This window comes from Ranitomeya imitator, chromosome 5, assembly GCF_032444005.1.
Source record: "Ranitomeya imitator isolate aRanImi1 chromosome 5, aRanImi1.pri, whole genome shotgun sequence".
NCBI classification, from domain to species: domain Eukaryota; kingdom Metazoa; phylum Chordata; class Amphibia; order Anura; family Dendrobatidae; genus Ranitomeya; species Ranitomeya imitator.
The window spans coordinates 25057505-25073065 of NC_091286.1; the positions used below are offsets into that span (position 1 = coordinate 25057505).

General features: G+C 46.0%; 1 protein-coding gene across 1 annotated transcript in view; it reads right to left on the reverse strand.

Annotated features, from left to right (window-relative positions):
- Nucleotides 1-15323, reverse strand: part of DISP1 (dispatched RND transporter family member 1) — a 79374-nt gene extending 64051 nt beyond the window's left edge. Inside the window, exons 1-2 of the mRNA XM_069768447.1 lie at nt 15182-15323; nt 4488-4580 (exon numbers count right to left, since the gene is read on the reverse strand). The gene's annotated coding sequence lies outside the window, so the exon portion shown is untranslated. The remainder of the gene's footprint in view (nt 1-4487; nt 4581-15181) is intronic.
- Between the last annotated feature and the right edge of the window lie 238 nt (nt 15324-15561).

Here is a 15561-nt window from a genome sequence, read left to right on the forward strand (position 1 = left end):
TACGGCACATCCCTGCCCTGGAAAACCAACGGGGGCTCACTGATGAGACCTATCAGCCACACAAGAGAACAATGACTCGACTGGAGCGTTTCACTGGACGGCACAATGGTAACATGTTCCAGCGACGCGCGTTCTTCCAGATCTAATCCAAGAAACTTTTTATTCATTTTATTTTTTTTATTGTTTTTCATTTGTATTATGACAACCATTCAGTATGAATTATTCATAAAAGGAGGCAAAAAAAAGTTTTCATTTTGGTAACTTAATCCTTTTGCTTTACAGCAAACTGGAGAAAAAAAAGGAAAAAAAAAAAAAAAAAAAACACGAGCGAAAACCAAGCACTCCACGTCTAAGATTCGGATCACAGTGCCGTAAAAGGAAAAATTCACACGTAGGGATTGTAATGGAGAAATAGTCACTTGTGTACGAGCTAAAGTCAAAAGTTGTATATAATAGTTTCCCTTTTCTATGTGGTTGAGTCCGGTACTGCAGCTCAGTCCGGTACTGCAGCTCAGTCCGGTACTGCAGCTCAGTCCATTCACTTTGGGCTTTGTTCACACAACCGGATTAGATGGACAGCAATGCTCAGATCAACTACAAATCTCTTACCCCCTGAACTAAAAGCCTCATAAGAATAATATGTTTAAAATTTGCATCAGGAGACCCCCGATCGTTCCTGGCGTCACGGTTCATACACGGATTGTTTTAATACTTTCGCGGGGAACGTAGTCTAAATTATAGAATGTGACTTTTGTATTAGCTAAAGTAAAACATTGCATTCAATAGGTCCCATTTACTGTATTTCCCAGCACAGCGCCACTTGTCTATGTGGTGGACTCTAGTACTGCAGGTCAGCCCATTCGCACAAATAGAAAACGTAATTTACTAGCGGAAGTCATTAATTGCATCTAATGTGTTCCCGTTATTGTAAATTACCTGTCACAGTGCCACTCCTGTTCATGAGGCTGAGTCTAGTACTGCATCTCAACAGTCTGATACCAAACTGGTTATCTCCAAAGGAGTTTCCCCAAGCTATAATATATTGGTGGTCTGACCTCCAGGACCGCCACTAATCTTTAGAAGGAAGTCAGAGTCTGCTGTACTACCGCACTCAACATAGCGCCAACGTCGTTTAGGTGGCCATGTGTGGTACTGCAGCTTTATTTAATGGACTTGAATGTGTCCAGCAGCTAATACAGTCACAGGAGGCACCGATTGTCAGGGCATGCTGGGAGTTGCAGCAGCGGAAAAGCTACAGGTAGTCAACCCCTGCAGTGCATCATCTAAGAATATAGGATGTTAGTGCCTCTTAGCAGATAGGGTATCCGTGAAAATTTGCACAAAAATAAATAAATCCCAAATTTATGGTCTAATTCTCCAAAAAACAGACAAATGCCCCACATTCTTCACGTCACTTCACTTCCTCCCGATATCTCCTCATCCAATATACAGCAGTCACAGACTGCTTCCCAAGAGATGAGGAAATCACAACCCATCCTGTACAAGAGGCAGGAAAGACACAAACCAGATGATCCCACAATGTATACGGGGTCACCGACTGTGACGTACAAAAAGAGCGTGCACAAATGTGATGTAAAGCAGGGGTGTCAAACTGCATTCCTCGAGGGCTGCAAACAGGTCATGTTTTCAGGATTTCCTTGTACTGCACAGGTGATAATTTAATCACCAACACAAATAATGAGTTGGTGATTAAATTATCACCTGTGCAGTACAAGGAAATCCTGAAAACATGACCTGTTTGCAGCACTCGACGAATGCAGTTTGACACCGCTGCTGTAAAGAATCCTTCCCTTAGGAAATAGAGAGCGGGAAGTACCGGAATCCCCATTATGGCGGCGTACAGACAATGCTTTACTAGCCAAGTGACGGGCATGAATTTAGCCTAAAAAAGGTGGATCCAAAAAAATGTAGGATTATAAAGGTTTGCTTTTTATTCAGTAGTTACAAGTATACCCAGAAACAGATCGGGAAGTAGCCATATTTTTTTTTTATTACTTTTAAAAGGAGTTGTCCCCTTTCAGGAAATCACGTTTGCAGTTGGAAAAAAAATTAAATAAAATCAAACTGGACTTTACTCAATATCCCCGGGTCCAGCACTGAGTCTCTGCCGCTCCTCTTGGTATTTGATATTGGTCATTGGCTGCCAGAGCTGCAGCCTATCAGTGAACTCAGGAGCGCCATTCATACCATCAAGTTGTCCTTAAAATGCAGGACAGGATTGGCAACGTCGAGGACTGGCCTATGCACCAGGGAGGCAACGACGAGGACTGGCCTATGCACCGGGGAGGCGACGGCAAGTACTGGCCTATGCATCGGAGAGGTGACAGCAAGGACTGGCCTATGCACCGGGGAGGCGACGGCAAGGACTGGCCTATGCATCGGAGAGGTGACAGCAAGGACTGGCCTATGCAATGGGGAGGCGACGGCAAGGACTGGCCTATGCACCGGGGAGGCGACGGCAAGGACTGGCCTATGCACCGGGGAGGCGACGGCAAGGACTGGCCTATGCACCGAGGAGGCGAGGGCTGGACTATGCACCGGGGAGGCGAGGACTGGACTATGCACCGTGGAGGCGACGGCGAGGACTGGCCTATGCATCGGAGAGGTGACGACGAGGACTGGCCTATGCACCAGGGAGGCATCAATTGGCCTATGCATCGGAGAGGTGACGGCAAGAACTGGCCTATGCACCGGGGAGGCGACAGCGAGGACTGGACTATGCTTCGGAGAGGCGATGGCAAGGACTGGTCTATGCACCGGGGAGACGACGGCAAGGACTGGCCTATGCACTGGAGAGGCGATGGCGAGGACTGGCCTATGCACTGGAGAGGCGATGGCGAGGACTGGCCTATGCACTGGAGAGGCGATGGCGAGGACTGGCTGATGCAGGAGGTGGAGGCGACAGCGATGACTGGCCTATGTACCGGGGAGGCGATGGCGAGGACTGGCCTATGCAGCGGGGAGGCGACGCCGAGGACTGGACTATGCACAGGAGAGGCAACGGCGAGGACCGACCTTTGCAGTGGGAAGGTGAGGACTGGCCTATGCATAGGGGAGGTGATGGTGAGGACTAGCTTATGCAGTGGGGAGGCAACGGTTAGGACAGGCCTATGCACAGGGGAGGCGATGGCAAGGACTGGCCTATGCACAGGGGAGGTGACGGCTAGGACTTGCTTATGCACCGGGGAGGCGACAGAGAAGACTGGACTATGCAACGGAGAGGCGACAGCAAGGAGTGGTCTATGCACCGGGGAGACAACGGCAAGGACCGGCCTATGCACAGGGGAGGTGACGGCAAGGATTGGCCTATGCAACGGGGAGGCGACAGAAGACTGGACTATGCAACAGAGAGGCGACAGCAAGGAGTGGTCTATGCACCGGGGAGACGGCAAGGACTGGCCTATGCACTGGAGAGGCGATGGCGAGGACTGGCTGATGCAGGAGGTGGGGGCGACAGCAATGACTGGCCTATGTACCGGGGAGGCGATGGAGAGGACTGGCCTATGCAGCGATGAGGTGACGGTGAGGACTGGCCTATGCACCGGGGAGGTGAAGGCGAGGACTGGCCTATGCTCCAGGGAGGAGACCGTGAGGACTGGCCTATGTACTGGGGGAGGCGATGGCGAGGACTGGCCTATGCAACGGGGAGGTGACGGTGAGGACTGGCCTATGCACCGGGGAGGAGACAGTGAGGACTGGACTATGCACTGGGGAAATGAAAGCGAGGACTGGCCTATGCTCCAGGGAGGAGACAGCGAGGACTGGCCTATGCTCCAGGGAGGAGACAGCGAGGACTGGCCTATGCGCCGGGGAGGGGACGCTGAGGACTGGAAAATGCATTGAAAGGGGATGGAAAAGTACTGGATATGCATCGGGAGGGGACGGAGAAGTACTGGGCCATGTACCAGGAGAGGACATTAGGACGGGTCCTCCAGAGAGCGGGACACTCTTTGTTCAGGACACTGCAGTGTGGAAACCAGTGTATTAGTCTAGATGTAGTTTTGCTACTATGTTCATGAACCAGAAAGCTCTGGATTAACGGTACTACAATTCCTGTGTTCATTATGGATTGTTCTAGGTCATATAAATGGGGACATAAAAATATAAATATATACCGTATATATCTTCCGAAATAATCTCTACTCTTCTTTTAAAATCCTCCTGATGCGGATCTCTAACTTGCGCTGTGTGCGGTGACGAGCCGCAGGGATACGGGTCGGTCTATAGCCAGAACCAGCTCTTTACGGGAGTTTCCCATGATCCCAATATATTATTACCGTCCGGTTAATGAGCCGCACCGGCGAAGATTGCGAGCCGATAAGGCTGGAATGAGGCGTGGAGCGACCTCCGCACAGACGCGCCACCTGCACACACACACTGCAAGCATGAAGAGGCATCAGCAAACAGTGCAGACAATGGGAGCATTAGGCCGGGGACGGCGTCACAGCACAGGAAGCATTCCGTACCTGCCAGCAAAGTCTGGGGCGTATTCACAGATACGTGAGAGTCCGCGCAGAAGCTCCGGGCAGATCAGTCAGCCGACAGCACAGAGAGGCCTCCTGCAACACAAAGGAAAATATTTAGCACTATGGAGGAGCAGAATAACATTCATCTGCAAATTCAGGGTAGGACGACTGGTCCGGTGATGGCAGGGAACAAGATGGACACCACAGTGTCTGCATGTAAGTGGGCTCCAAACCTCAGCCTTTTCCCCAGTCTACTTACTGCCTTCAGCCGCATTGATATCAGGACTCTGGAGTACAGATGATGGCAGTGATGGGTCAGCACCAGTGATGTGCTCAGATGAGGTGTTATCTCAGCATGCTCGGGTGGTAACAGAGTGACTTTGGCGTGCTCAAAAAATATGTTCCAGTCCCCGCAGCTGCATGTCTCGTGGCTGTAATTTTCTTTCTTGTCTTCTCCCATCGATCAGTCCATGAAAAATGGACAGCCAAGTGCTGTCCGATTTTTGCACTGACTCAGACTTTCATTGCTACTTTCATCTGAAACTCAGATCAATATCAGACATGTTTCTGCGATTTTGCACGGACGACTCGGGCAGCAAAAAATTCAGAACATGTCGACAGTCCCATAGAATGTCATAAGTACGAGTGCTATAGATGAAAAAGAAAAAAAAATATGGGAAAAACTGACTTACAGGAGCGGAGTTGCCGCTTTCACTGCCATCATCAGTACTCCAAATGAGAACATCCAGATATCAGTGCCGCAGAAAACAGACGGGAAAAACAACGTTAAGAAAGCCACCAATGTTACGTGCAATTATTATATTTTCATATATATTTTTTTTTTTTACAGAGATGAAGAAAAAATGCACAAAAAAGAGAATTGCAAAGTAAAAGGGTAAAAAAAACAAAACAAACAAACAAAAAAAACAACCTATGCAGGCATTGTTATTTTTTTTTTATGGTGTTCATTCTTCGGTAAAAATGACTGAGCAATGTGATTCTCCGGGTGAAAAATAATATGGCAATACCAAAACTAAATTTTTTTCTTTAATTTTAATGCGACAATTTTTCGATTAAATATCTTGATGTAATTTTTTTTTTGCAGTGCAATTTTATGAGACCCTTCATTTTTATGTTTCTTTATCTGTTGATGGCACGGTGCGACGAGCCTCAGTTTTTACTGGTGCTGTTCTGGAGTAGGTGCGATGTTTCATCACTTATTAGTGATTCTTTTGGGGAAGGTACAGTGACTGAAAAATAGCAATTCTGAAGTTTCGGTTGTTTTTTTTTTTTCTTACGCTTATCTTATGGGTTAATGTTCTAGATTGAACTTTTACATAATGAACTATAAAATGCGCTTTTTTTTTTTTAAGAGAAAAAACAACAACTTTCATTTCAGATTAGAAAAAGGTGGGTGATTAAAACTTTTTTTTTTAATGTTCTAGTATTTCTTAGGGAAAAAAAAAAAAAAATTAGTCCCCCGCAAGGGTCCTTGATCCAGCGATTGTTAGACGCTTTTATTATATTTTACCACGCTTTAGTATTGCGGTGACTAGTAAAATTAACAATCTGCTTGAGCCGAGCCACAAGCCATACTGCACTAAGATGACATTGATTGGGACCTTTGGTAGCCCCCCTCGGGTTGCCATTGTTAACCCATCGCCAACCTATGTTTGCATAGCAGAAAAGGTTGGTGTAAAGGGGCGACGGGGTCCGGAATAGAAGCAACGTGCGCAACGTTTTAAACGGTTTAAATATCACGGTCAGGAACTGACAGCAGCATGTGAACAGTTAAAAGAGCAGCGATCAATACCCCTGACCTCCGTCAATCAGCAGAACAAAAGGAGTGGCAGTGCTTGACCCCAACATACTGCCACTCTTGCCCGTGTGGTAGTGTATGGTACTGCAGCTCAGGTACATGGGTTTCAGCTGCAGTCACACATTCCTTTTCAGTGCAGTTCCGCAGTCAAAACACAATAAAAACAAATATACCGTTTTTACGTTCAGATTTTTCCGCATTTAATGCAATTCTAATGGGAAGATCCAAACATAAAAGTCACATATCCGCAAGTCAAATTGACATTTTGCGAATTTCCTAAAGGTCAAAAAAATGAGGTAAAAAGGTCAAAATTAGGTAAAAATGATGAAGTAAAAAAAGTGGGCTTTTGATTTCTAGAAATCACCTCCACTTTGCTGTAAATGTAAGACTCTGCTCTTTTTTGTGCAAAGAAAATACGAAGCATCAAAAAAAACATCAGAAACCTTAATACCAAAATGGAATTGTATCATATCAGTGACAAAGTGTTGGTTGCCGATAGTGTCTATTATCTGTTTGTTATAGACAAAAGACTATTTTTGAACAGAAAATGAAAAAAAAAAAAAGTGTTTTTTATTGCTAATTTACACCGTGTTCCAAATTATTATGCAAATAGGATTTAAGCGTCAAAGATTTAATTGTTTTGTGTTTCGAATAAACTCGTGGATGTTATTGTGTGTCAGGGCTCAATGGTTCACTGAAATCAATCTTAAACACATGTGATAATTAGCTTTCCAGGTGATTCTAATTAAAAGGAAAACTAATTAAAAATGACCAATCAGCGACCCGGGATTTCCGCGACAGACAGACGGAAGTTACAGACAAACAGACAGAAGAACTCTTAGGCTGTGTGCACACGTTGCGGATTTTTCGTGGTTTCTTTCCCCGTTTTTTCGCTATAAAAAAAGCGATAAAACCTCGAAAAAAACCTCTCACATTAAGCATCCTATTTAAAAGAATGCAATCCGCATTTTGTATGCACATGCTGCGTTTTTCTCCTGAGCGGAATCGCATTCCGGAAAAAAAAAGCCGCATGTTCATTAATTTGCGGAATCGCAGGGATTCCGCACACATAGGAATGTATTGATCCGCTTACTTCCCGCATGGGGCTATGCCCACCATGCGGGAAGTAAGCGGATCATGTGCGGATGGTACCCAGGGTGGAGGAGAGGAGACTCTCCTCCACGGACTGGGCACCATATAATTGCTATATAATAAAAAGAGAATTAAAATTAAAAAAAATTGTGATATACTCACCTTCTGATGGCCCCCGGAGCCTCCCTCCTCAGCGGTGCACGCGGTGCCTTCAGTTCCCCGGAATGCTGTGTGCAAAGGACCTGCGATGACATCACCGCAGGTCCTTCGCACACAGCATCCATGGGAACAGAAGCCGGCGCGTGCGCCGCTGAGGAGATCGGGACACTATCTTTTACTTTTGATGCTGCATAGGCAGCATCAATAGTGAAAAGTTGGTCACACTTGTCAAACACTATGTTTGACAAGTGTGACCAACCTGTCAGTCAGTTTTCCAAGCGATGTAACAGATCATTTGGAAAACGCTAGCATTCTGCAAGCTAATTACGCTTGCAAAACGCTAGTGTTTAGCGGGAATACGCATGCCAATTCCGCGTGCGATATACCCGTGGCAGGAGTTGCGGAATTGTATCGAAGAATTTCAGCGGCAATCCTGCAGCATGTGCACTTAGCCTTAGACAGTTCTCTCTCTATGTATGTATGTATGTATGTATGTATGTATGTATGTATGTATGTATATATATATATATATATATATATATATATATACACACACATATATATCTATATATATAAAGAAAGCAGCTTTTTCCGGCACGGACTGAAAAAACAGAAAATAAATAGTACGGTACATACCATGGTGCAGGTTCGCCTGCTCACGTTAGAGTCCTTTAGCAAACACACTGGAGAGCTATATCTCCATTTTATTTGCCATACCACACCCCAGGGTGGGGATATGCGATCAATCAGTCCCACCCATCTCTGACTGGCCCGGCCCTAATACACCTTATTAACTCTCTCAGCACTATAAGTGCTGGAACCTGCTTTCCTGGGCTTACATCACCGAAGCTACCAACCTAGATGATACATATCTCTCCTCAAGGACCTGTCCGGTGGCCATTTTACATACCCCCCCTCTGCCCAAAGCCAGGGGGCTGGGCACCGTCCACCATTAAACAGTGGACCCTTGACAGTGCATCAGCATTGCCATCCAGTTTCCCGAGTCTATGCTCTACATAGAGGCTAAAATCCTGAAGTGCTAGGAACCACCTGGTCAATCGGGCATTGTTCCCCTTCTTTTCTCTCATCCAACTCAGGTGGGCATGGTCTGACACTAACCTGAATTTCCTGCCTAAGAGGTAGTACCTTAGAGTGTCCAACGCCCACTTGATGGCCAAACATTCCTTCTCCATTATGGAGTAATTCTTCTCCAAGGATGACAGCTTCGACTTAAGTTGCACTATGGGGAGCTCTTCCCTGTTCACCTCTTGTAATAAGACAGCACCCAGCCAGACATCTGATGCGTCTGTGTCTGGACTACAAACTCCTTAGAAATATCTGGTGCTACCATCACTGGCTGTTTACACAGGGCTAGCTTCAGTTCCTGGAAGGCAGGCTCAGCTTCTGAAGACCACTTAGCCTTAGCCGACTTCGTCCCTTTAATGAGGTCCATCAGAGGGGCAGTTATCATGGCGAAGTTAGGAATAAACCGTAGGAAGTAGCCCATGATGCCCAGGTATGTTCTGACCGACTTCTTTGAGAGGGGTTGTGGCCAACTCTGGATCGCGTCAACTTTATTTGGGGCTTTATCTCATCTCTGCCTACGACATAGCCCAAGTATTTAGCTTCCTCCATCACCATCGTACATTTCTTTGTTTTATGGAAAACCCTGCCTTATGTAGAGCATCCCATTTCACCAGGACTTTGCTCAGATGGCTTCCTCAATCCTGGCTGAAGATCATGATGTCATCCAGGTAGGCCGCTACGTACGTCTTGTGGGGAGATAAGATCCAGTCCATGGCTCTCTGAAAGGTGGCAGGAGCTCCTTGCAACCCAAACAGCATCTTCCTGTACTGGAAACAACAGTATGGCATTGAGAAGGCTGTTGTCTCCTTGGCATCTTGGGACATGGAAATATGCCAATACCCTTTCTTGAGGTCATGGTTGATAATGTACCTGGCCAGCCCTACCCACTTAATCAGTTCATCGACAAGGGACATTGGATACGTATCAAACTTGGAGACTTTATTCAGCTTCCTATAGTCATTGCAAAACCGCCATTCTCCATCTAGTTTCGGCATCAAGACTATGGGGCAGGACCAGCCACTGTTGGACTCATCGATAACTGCCAGGTTCAGCATCCGCTTCACTTCTTTCAAGATCATGTCTCAGTGGGCTTCGGAATCCGATACGGCTTCAAGTTCACTCTGTGAGTACCGCATGCTCTATGACCTGAGTACAACCCAGTAATTCTGAGAACAGGTCTCTGTTATGATGTAGCAACTCTCAGTACTACTGCTTTTGGGCGCGTGACAGCGACTCTGCCATCTTGACTTTTTTCACGTCGGCTTCAGACAGCCACCAAACACGGGGGCTTAAACGGGCTCCCTATCACGTCTTCGGCTTAATTAGGTTGACGTGGTACACCTGGTATCCTTCTTTCTGGTTGGTGGACTTTATAGTTGACATTGCCAACCTTGTCAACTACTTCATAGGGCCCCTGGCATGGCCAGATATTTGCTCTACACCGTAGATACCAGCACTAGTACCCGATCTCCAGGGTTGAAGTATCTCACCCTCGCCGATGTATTGTACAACCTCGACTGTGCCTCTTGTGCTTTGAGGAGGTGTTCTTTCACAATGGGCATTACCTTCGCAATTCTCTCATGCATCTGGGCCACAGGTATAGGAGGTCAAACATTTGGGATCAGGGAGGTCTGTCACCGCAATAGGAGTTGCACCCTGACAGAGTCACTCCAAAGTGTTACAAGATCTCAGTCTTCAACTTGGCTTGCTCTTTTGCATCCTGCAAGGTCAGGTCATAATATGCCTTCTGTGGTTCCCGTTAGGTATGGTGCCAAAACCTCAGCTCACTGCTCCGGAGGCAATTTCTCCTGTTCTGTCACCCTTTCGAAAACCCTCAGAATGCCTCGATGTCATCACATGTGATCATCATTTGTTAGGCTCTCCTTACCGTCTTCCTATGAATGGAGCCAAGCTTAGACTGGCCCACAGGAAAACCCTCTGGTGGGCCTCTGTGCAAAGAGTGGGCCACCACCCTCTTATATGAGCAGTACTTGGCACAATATACGGTACTTGAATCGCTATGTACAGACAAAGGCGGCATCTTATTCACTTAATCTACCCAGATCATGGTTATATCAATTTGTGATTGAGGATAATGTCACATTTGCACATAGCTGAAAAGAGAGGCCCTGTAGTTGGTTGCTAGTGGGCCCTTCGTACCCCAGTCCAACACTGGGTGGGGCGGTAGCCTTGCCAAGGATGGCCTCGGCTAGGAGTTCCATCTACTGCCTAAGCTACATCTGCTGCTGCTGTTGGAGATTAACCTGCGCCAGTTGCTTTATCAACTCCTCCATGGTGTCTGCTTTCACTCGTGCAGTTCCTTTTACCGAGGACATGCGGTATCTCTGTGGCAGTCACACTGTCCCTCAGGACTCGTGCCCGTGCTTCTAGCACCAATTGTAGGGTTTTACTCACTCAGCTGCAGTTAAGGTTGGCACAAGACATGGTTTATACCAAAATGTCCAGGCTGGTTTATTAAAAAAAAATAATTCATAAACCACTCAGCATAAGCAAACCAAAAAAAAAAAAAAAAAGCCTTTTCCGGCATGGAGTGAAAAACAGAAAATCAATAGTCCATACCATAGTGTGGGATCGCCCGCTCAGGTTGGTTTCCTATAGCAAACACACTGGAGATCTACACACCTCCAGTCACACACACTGAATGAGACAACTGGTCACCATTTTATCTGCCATAACACGCCCCGGGGTGGGGATATGTGAGCAGTCAGTCCCACCCATCTCTCGGACTGCTAGTAAACCCGGCCCTGATACGCCCTATTCGTTCTCTCAGTACTACACGTGGTGGATCCTGCTTTCCAGGCTTACATCAAAGAAGCTACCAACCTCGGTGATACACATCTCCCCTCAAGGACCTGTCCGGCGGCCATCTTACAATAAAATATATATATATATATATATATATATATATATATATATCTGAAACCATATGGTGGATGTGCATCTATATATTATATATACACACACACCATACATCAGTGTGAGAAAAAAAGAAAAAAAGTGAGAGCCCATAAAACGTTGTGGGGATCTTATAAAGACGTTTTCACCAGTATTGTCGTGAAAATATTGCACACAAAAATACATACAATTTGCAATTTTATAATCCTCTCGCCATTTTTTCAAGTGTGGGTGGATAACTAGGGATGGTTAGTTAAGCAAAAATAGGTGTAAACTAGATTTAAAGAGTTTCAAAAGTGGCCAATTTTTGGCTCTCATTTTATTCCTACCGCTCCCCTGAGTATTCAGGTTTTTTTTTTTTTTTTTAAACCGCCATACGGTTTCAGCAATAGGGGCCTCTTTATTTAGTGCCAGTTACAGCCGGCTCTCTGCATGCGTGCGACCATCGTCAGCTCATGTCACTGCACAATGAAGCCTGGTGGACATCCCCCGGCTTCACAGGGGCACTGCGCTATCCACTTTCGACCTGGTGACAGCTCCTCTTTATCCACCCGCTAATTTATATTTTTGAACTTTAGTTTTTTTCCTCCCGTCCTTCCAAGAGTCATAACTTTTAGATTTTTCCATCAACGTATTTGTTTGCATGAAGAGCTGTGTAGTTTTGATTGACACCATTCACTTTATTATATGATATATTGAAAAATTAGAAGGAAAAAAAATACAAGTGGGATGAAATGGTAAAAAAAAAAAAATGCAATTCCATCATTGTTTTTGGGGTTTTTCTTTTTGACCTGGTAACATGATTCTCCAGATCAGTACAATTAAGGCGATACCAAACTTGTATAGATTTAAAAAAAAATGTGTTCATTGGTTAAAATAAAAAATCCAGTAGCTTGAAAATACCATTGTTTGTTCCTAAACACGTAATCTTTTTATTTTTACGTCGACTGAACTGTTTTGTTTTTTTCTTTATTGATACCAATTAGGGGTACGTATTACATCTTGATCGCTTTTTATTCCATTTTTATAGGGTTTTGTGGTGAACGAAAAATTGCAGTTCTGGCATTGTTTTATTTTATTCTTTATAGCATTTACCGCATAGATTGATTAATTTTATATTTTAATCGATCGGAATTTAATGGATCTGGAGATGCCAAATATGTTTTTTTCTAATGTCATTCATTTTAAAGGTTGGGGTAGGGGGGCGATTCAAGTCATTATATTCCCTTAATTTTTTTTTAATCTTTTTACTTTATTTTTTCAGTCGCTCACAAAAGTATCAAGAAGGCAGCGAAGGGACCTTCAGCAAGACTGGGCTGTTACGGTATTGGAGCGTCGCGATAACGTTGGAGGGGGCAATAAGAGCTAGTAAACGTGAGCAGTATCATTGATTGACAGCGGCATTTAGCGTTACTTAGTGATGAGCGAACGTGATGGGATGAGGTGTTATCTGAGCATGCTCAGGTGCTAATGGAGTGTCTTCGGCGTGCTCAAAAAATATGTTCGAGTCCCCGCTGCTGCATGTCTCACGGCTGTTTGACAGCTGTAACACGTAGGGATTGTCTGTTAGGAAATCCACGCATGTGTTGTGGCTGTTGAACAGCCGTGAGACATGCAACAGCGGAAACTCGAACATATTATTCGAGCACGCCGAAGACACTAGATTAGCACCCGAGCATGCTCGGACAACACCTTATTCGAGCACGCTCGCTCATCACTAGTTACAATGCTGCCTGACAGCCTTGATGAAAATGCAGCTACTGGGAGAAAATTAATTGATTTCCTCCCAGGAGCCGCCAGCTTTCAGTCATGCAGGCGTTCACAGGGCGGCATTTTGAGCACGCCCTAGTACTCTGATTGACAGCTAGTTCTGCACAGATACGGTCTCTGCAATCAATGTGCAGGGGCGTGCTCAAGATGCCGCTCACAGTATAGTGAGAAGAGCTATGAGCCCAACTCGGTGCACCCTCGGTGTGGCCACACTGCTCAGTGCACCTTTCCACCTCCTTGTTGTCCCACCGTCTCCATTCCCTTCTTCTTTGATTGCCAGCTCTGGCTTTCTAGAGCCAGAATAGGACGGGATAGATTTAAAGGGACTCTGTCACCTGAATTTGGCGGGCTCTGTTAACGGTCCGATGGGCGGTGTTTTCTGTTCTTTCATGCACCCCTTCCTTCCCCGCTGGCCGCAATATTGTCTTGAATTTGATTAGGTTTCCTCCGTAGTACACGCGTGCGCAATGCAATCCAATCTTGCGCATGCGCAGTATGCTCTGCCCAACTGCGGGCAAAGCCGAAAAGCATTAGTGCGCATGCGCCGGAGCATTATGTCCTGGAAGTATTTCGCTGTGTACTATGGAGGAAACCTAATCAAATTCAAGACAATATTGCGGCCAGCGGGAAAGGAAGGGGTGCATGAAAGAACAGAAAACACCGCCCATCGGACCGTTACCAGAGCCCGCCAAATTCAGGTGACAGGTTCATTTTAAAACAAGCAGGTGGGAAGATGCACAGAACTGTTCGGCCACACCAAGGGTGCACTAAGCTCCTGTACTTGGTTTGAACAGTCATTCCGTCTATCCCCTCATAGAAAGCAGTACAACAAAAAAATGCAGATTGCTGCTACATATTAGTGCAGTCATGCAGAAAGATGGCCTGCACATTCCCCTTATTATAAATCTCTTTTTTTTATAGTATGAATTTGCAAAAACTAAATATTAAGAAAAGGGTTTTTTTAAAAAAAGTAAAAAATTATTTTTTGCCAAATTTAAAAATGTTAAGGTGGGGGAACATAGCCCTGTCTCACAAAAATGGTATTTTTGCCGTTACGGTAAAACACTGCGTTTTTTGTTTCCCCGCACAGTAAAATAAAAAAAACATATCAAGCATGCAGTATGTGAGCAATCCCCTATGGAGATCGTATTCTATTAGTATATGTTGCTAGGAAAGCAAGATGGTAAACTGCCAAAAATGTTGCCACCCAGCTTTCCCATGCCACAGAATGACAGATCAGGAAAGAGCAAAGTATGGCTGGGTAACAGCCAAAAAAATGGCAAAAACTTTGCAGTGTAAACTAAAGGTAAAATCATCACCTACCCAACTTTCCCACACCACAGAATAGCAGATCCGGAAAGAGCAGTGGAACGCTGGGTGACAGCCAATAAAATGGTAAAAACTCTTACCCAGAATAGCAGATCTGGAGAGAGCAGAGTAAACAATTCTACTGTAAAATCCTCACCTACCCAACTTTCCCAGACCACAGAACAGCAGATCCGTCTGGCTGGGTGAGTGCAGCTTTGTGGGGCCACAGTGGCAGAGCTGGAGCTTTCACATATCGGATCCGATCCAGACATCTGCCACCTGTTGTAAAACTACAAGTCCCAGCTGAGGCTCTGGCGTCCTGGTGGGAGTTGTAGTACTACACGAGCAGCAGATCGCCGAGGACGACAATAATATTTATGGACATTGTATCTCTCCTCACTTCCTACAATTACTTCTATTCCTCTCCGGGACAAAAGAAAAAGTTTTTTTCGTTGCTGATTTTCTAGTGTTCCCTGTGGCTGAGGCAGGTGGTGTGCAGCCAGAGGTGCTGGCACTTGTAGTCCCCCAGCACCGGCCCCCTTACCTGCTGTGTGCTGGGTGTCCATGCTGCTGCTCACATCTTATCCCCCACATCCAGCTCCCAGGCAGCTGTGCGGGCACATGATTGCAGCAGTGTGTGCAGCCTCCCCAGCAGCCTCCTCTGCAGCCTCCGGCTCCTCCTCTGCTCCCTGCACAGGAAGCTCTGCAGCCATGGAGGAAGTGCTTCCTGTGTCACTGCTCCTGTGTAGCCTGCAGCCTGGGACCTGCACAGTGCTGCTCCCCACTGCACTACAGCGGCTCCCTGCAGCGCCCACCACAGGGAGCTCTGGGGTGCAAGCTTCTCACTGCCTGGGGAGTGGGGGCTTAAACGGAAATTGGGCTTTGTGCAAGGTCCCAGTGTCTCACAATGCAAGGAAATTCTTG